Raw genomic sequence first — 6,209 nt, 5'->3', positions numbered from 1 at the left:
TGTTTGTCTCTTTGTTGTATAATAAAGATGATCAGTCCCTCTGATGCTACTTTGTCCTTTCCAGATGCTTCCTAAACTTAAGTTCATGGTCAGCTTTATGCCTTCACAATTTAAATGATTAAAATGACATGTATGTTGCTGGAATTCATGAGGTACAGCATTAGCTTACAATCCACTTGTGAGCAGGCAGGTTATCTTGTATCTCAAGATTGTTTTGTATAAGCCTATTATCTTTTTGCTTCATGGCAACAATGTTGTTCATGCTTCCTCTTTCCCTCTCCCATTCCTTTACTGATGTCCCATATGATGTTAATGGAGAAATAACCTCATAAAGGGAGAGAGAARGAGGTAGGTAACACTTAGGGCCAACAGCAAATTTAATTACTTAACTTTTCTCAGTAAATCTACATTTAACCTCTTTATGAGGAAAGGTAGCAACAAAGATTGATAGGTTTGGGCTGTTTGCATTATTGGACCAGCACTCTAGCAGCTAGATGTTCTATTATTCTGCCCTGTACTTCTGAGCTGAAAAATCTGTTGGTTGCTTCTCTATGCTTGTACATAATACGTATGAGGACATACATACTGTGGTAGTTATGAAATTGAGTTAATGTTTTTGTATGGTTGATGTCTGTCTCTAAATGGTARAAAGAGAGCACACTTTTGTTACTGTATTGCTCTTTCCCCTTAGAGTGTAGTTTTTGAGTTCTAAAAAGACTGTTGTGTATCCTAGATCTGGTTATAAGCTTGTTGTTAGAGATGCTATTTTACTTTGTTTCACTGTAACAAAGCATATTTCACTAGAGTTAGAATGCACTCTATGTTTAATTCTCACTGGCAGTACATTAATTATGGGGAAAGTGCTCTGTGGAGCTTCTTTGTGCTAGTCCAACACCACCTAAGCTTGGACTTTCCTCACAAGGAGAGGGAGGGACTGTGCAGCCAGGACATCTTCTGACAGGTAGTCAGGGCTCCAAGGTGCTCTGCATTTGGAAAAAGTCTTGGATCCTGTTGTTTGTTAGTGGCTTTTGAGACTAATGAGACTTGAACATGTCAGTGTCTGTTAGAATTCTGCTATGAGTATTTCTAGGGTTTTTTGTTACATCTATGTTTTATGTTGAAACAGACACATTAATTCATGGACACTCTCACTTTGTTAATTCTTGTAAAARCTGCAATTTATGAGAAACCTGTAGCCTTTCCTATCTGCAGAAATAGAAGTTTGGTGCTACGTTCTGCAAGAACAGCTTACAGATGTCTTTATTATTTTTTTTTTAGGGTGTTGGAATTGTAGAATTTAGAATTTAGCAATGAAAGGACATGTACACTGTAGTCTTTCTTCCCTGTAGTATGCATTTAACCTTATTCTAGATATCTCATTTCTCTTGTCTTGTTGCCTCTGCATTTGAAAATACATAGAAAACAAAACTCAAGGCCTTCACTTTGGGAAGACTTTTGAAAAGTGTTTTAAAAGGCCACTTTACAAGAAGTCTGGTAATTCACTGGAAAGTTGGTGTGGATTTTTTTTTTTTCTCCTCCTCATGAATAAAGTAGATCTGCACTGTTTCTTACTCTGCTTAAACTTTAGGTGCACTTTGGGAAAGGTCAGCCTTCACCTTCTCATGTTTTTGAAATTAAAGCCCTAAACCAGCCTTATATGACTCTGGAGAAAATCATTACAGATAGAATATGTTTTTTAGGTTTTTTGTGTGTGTTTGGTTGGTTGGTTTTTTGRGGGGAGCATAATCAACAGTAAGATCTGGAAAAGTAAAGTAGATCTTACTTTTGTTTAACAACCTCCCACTCCCCATAAGCTGTTAGGAACATTAAAGGAGGAGGAGGAAAAAAAAAGAAAACAAACAAACAAACAAACAAAAAAAAACACTGCCAAATGCATTCTGTGGAAAGCATCTAATTCAAATTTAAATCTTAGCCTGAAGTCCTCTGTATACATTTAGGGTACATCCCTCAGTTTCATGATGCCACAGGTCACTTCCCATGGCATAGTGACAGAATACTGTTTTTATGARTTTGCTTATAAGGACACTTAGTCACCAAGAAAAGTGTTTCTGTTACTTTATTTAATAYTTTATTTCTGGATTTTGGTCTTTCTCTGTATATCTTTCCCTGCAGCAACTCTCATCAGTTTCCCCGTCTAATTTTCCCTCCCACTGTCCCTTCTGTCTTCTAAAGCAACCAGCTATTAAATAACTAATATTACTTGGTAACTAAGTATTGTCTCATATTCTTTATGGGTTCTTTTGGCTGTGCCCTCAGTATCTGGGGGCTGAGGGGGGCCTCTGGACTAAATTAGGAAATTTAGCATCACTAACTTTCAGAGTTATTGTGCTAAGTTTACTTCTATGGATGGAGGAGTTTATATTTCTGAGAAAACATGTTTGCAGTTTAAAAAATTGAAAGTCTTGTCAGTCTGGTCTTAGATTCAAAGTTTCTGAATGCTGGAATATTTCTCCTGCCAGCCTTGGGCTTTTGTTATTCTGGAGGAGGGGGATTTTAGAGACTGTAAAACAAAAGCACTTCATGCAGACCAGCTGTTCAAAGGTAATTGATATTTTTCAGAAAACCTTGCTTCAGATTTTGTTTTGGCAGGTGTGGATGAAAGACAGTTAGGTGGTGTGGGGTTTTTTAGTCTCTCAGTGATAGGTCTGGGCAGTAGTGTCTCAGAAGATCCAACTTGCATATTGCTTCAGCTGTGAGACTGTTTGAACTTTAATAGTTTTCTGTAACTTCTTATTTCATACTTTAAGCCACAAGAGGGCACTGAATATTTTTGAGTTGTCTCTAAATAAATGTAATAGTTAAAGATGTTTGTTCATTAAGTAGTTGTGCTCCTACACACTTCTAGATATGGGATATCTCTTCAAATATTTAATATAATGTTTTTTTTTATTTGGGGGTAAGAAAGTTACTGGAAACATTCAAATCTACTGCAAGAATATTTTGTTTTACTTTAAAACCTCGAACTTACAGATTTATTGGTGTGTTATATTATTTATGGGAAGTAAGTTGTATTCATCCAGGACTCTATCCTGAGTGCACTCAAGTTCATGAGTGAACGTGAAATGTAACATATACGTGCTAACTGAATGTGTACTTGCAACTCCCTTTGTTCCCCAAATGCATTCTTTAGAGATGAGCTTTAAAACTATGGTATTGTCATGCACGTAGGAATCACAAGGGGGCATCCGAAGACTACTACATCCTGTGAAGCTGAGCAGTGGGGCTGTTGCTATTCATTTTGACTTCTTTATGCAGCTGCACACATGTCAACGACCTAGCTAATTCTGTACAAGTTAAACCTTTCACAGCGGCTGGAGTGATGAGATTTGCCTGGTGTCAAATACAGGTATGCTTCAGTATCCCTTCTTAAGTCTTACAAATGCTCCTCTGCCTATGCATGCAATAGTCTGGGGCTGCTACAAGCCTCTGAAATAGAGATGGATTCTCTTGGCTGAGGCTTATTATGCTCCATCATCACAGAGAGCTAAGTATCCCTGGAGTATCCACATGTAGTGACATGATATGTAATGGTTAACCACAGCCACCAGCCACAGTGTTTTTCACACTGTAATCTGATTAATGTTTACCGTAAAATGTCCGTGTGTAAAAACATGTCAGGCATGGTTCAGATTCCAGTGGAAGATGGAGAGATGTARTCCTATTTCAGGTAGTTATTTATGAAAGAGTATCACACAGAGGAAAATGATAATATTTAAAGTACATGTCTGAAGTGACAGTAGGCATTAAGGGAAGAAATGTTATGCACCCAAGCTGGTTGCTTTTCAATTTTGCTTTTTTATTTAGTTAAGTAGTGGAAGGAAACTAAAGATTTTGGTGCATCTTGCTGAAAACCCTTAATGAAAGCATGTCAGGTTTGCTGCTGTGCAAGAAGATGGAACACTTTGATATCTGTTACAATTTTCACTTGTTTATATTGCAAATGATATTCCAGGTTTGAGTTTTCTTACTTAAAATATTTACATGTCCAACTTGAAACATTTGGGATTTGAGAAACTGAATCTTTCAGGTTTATCTGACAGTCCCTATCTAGACACCCTGTTGGCGCTGTTCTCTATTCAATTAAGGAGATACTACTGCAGTGTTATCACCCTTTGGGAGATGAATTGAAAAAGTGAAACTAATTTGAGCAAGATAACGGGAAGTTTGAGACAGTGCAAGGAACAAACTACAATCTGAAAATATACACAGACCATTTGAATATCCTCCGACTCTGACAGTTGGTCTGTTAGAGCACTGCTAAGTGGGGTACATAATGCTCTATAAACCAGCACTTTTCAAGGCTTTTAATTCCTATCACTTGAAATTCACATCAAAGCTCCTGATCAGCCAACCCCTCCTCCCCCCCCAAATGTCAATCATGAATCATATTAGTTCCCTGAGCAACATACTGGTCCCAAAATTATCAAAGCATCTGTGCTAAAATACAGAAGAGCAATAAAACTAATCAGACAAATAGAAGAATACAAATCAAAGATGCTAGAAAATCCCTATCAGTACAGAGCCACTGTTAATTGTTTTATGGGTTGAGTTTCGATTTCGCAATGAAGATTCCTCAGCTTTTAAAAACAGCATTTGCAAGCAAAGTAGGAGTTGTATTATCATTTCTTCCATTATTTCTTTATTATCCGCAGCCATGGCTTTACTAAGCAGATTAAAGCATGTGCAGCTTTCCACCTGCAGTGGGCAGTGCATGGTGTACATTTCTTCAGGATTCAGGATGAGACCTGCAGTATCATCGCTTGTTGGGCTGCAGTAGTGCTTGCAGGCACCAGCCTGCTGGGCCAGGTACTGTGCAGACCCAGAGACAACACCTGTGCAAGGGAACGTGCAGTCTGCTCCCTGGCGTTGCCCATCTGCCTACTGCTAGTGATGGGAGCTCAGCGGGAGATCAAAGCGGTCATTGCAGGTGATCTGCACCAACCTCCACATCAGTTTCTGACGCATTTCCTTTTTGTTGCTTGTACTAGCAGCAGGGGAAGCATATGAGTCTGTGGGCAAAGAAATCTAATTGACTGGCAGAAGMTAAGATTTTGCAGGTGTCTCTTGTAGTTACTCAGGGCTCATTAGATAGCTTAGCACCCATAGAAGTTGTGAAACATGTTCAAGGCAAAGAATTTTAAGAAGGAGGAAAACAATCAACCAGCTAAAGACCTGCTCTCTCTGCTTTGTGTTTAATGTTTTCAGTTTTTCTCAAACACGTAGCATGAGTCAGAACACTGGCAGACTCTATCTGCAGATCAAAGTAGTAATGAAATGAACACCCTTGATCCACAGGTCAGCATAAAGACCCTAATAACATGAAGAAAGGACCTGTGCTACTTTTGGCTGTTACGTGCCAGCTAACTGAGGAACAAAGGCATAATCTAAGACCATGTCATTCTCGCTGTACATCTGAAAATGCACATCATCTTATTCTAAGTTTCACTGTCCTTTCCTAGTGCATCTCCAGTAATACAGCTGGGCTCTTACATCACAAACCCTGCCACGGGCTTTGGTCCTAGAAGTTTGATTTGGCCCATAGTATTTTTCATCTTTAAAGTAAAATGTAAAGAGCAGTGTCCTTATGGAAAACAAGGGATAAGTATATTGCCTGAACATAGATAGTAAGTCAGTGACAGTGCAAGATGTACATTGTTTTAGAAAATGTGGTCAGAAAACTAGATAAACTCTGTAGAAAACTTATTCAATGATTAGACTGAAAAAAAAACATTAAGATTGCCTATCTACTTATTAACTTTTTCTTAACATGTATTAACAACCCATTTAGCTATTTCATGGAGGAACATAAGTGAAATTTATGTCAAGAACTTTTACCTTGGAAGTTCTGATACCTTGTTAGTCATAAATACTCTATTGTRAGTCTTGTTTTATTATAGCAGATAACATGTTAAGGTGCCAAAAGTCTGATTAGTTTAATTGATTGAAAAGCAGTATGAACTGGGGAAAAAATGTGTATATGGACTATATTTAACAATGCAGGGTTAGTGTATACATCCTTCCAGTGCCTTCACTGACTGGCATCACCATACACCAATCCCAACACTTTATAGTGTTTTCTTTAGATAACTCACTTTGCAGCCAGTCCTCAGAGCAACAGTAGTCATGGTACAGAGGTTGGTACAGCCTCTGTTTGTGACAGGAGAATCATCCTCGTATCTCGTGTTGCA

The sequence above is a fragment of the Rhea americana genome, unplaced genomic scaffold, assembly GCF_003343005.1.
Source record: "Rhea americana isolate MKP2758 unplaced genomic scaffold, rheAme1 scaffold_46, whole genome shotgun sequence".
In the NCBI taxonomy this organism is placed as follows: domain Eukaryota; kingdom Metazoa; phylum Chordata; class Aves; order Rheiformes; family Rheidae; genus Rhea; species Rhea americana.
The sequence above is the reverse complement of the archived record's forward strand: the minus strand, read 5'-3'. Positions refer to the sequence as shown.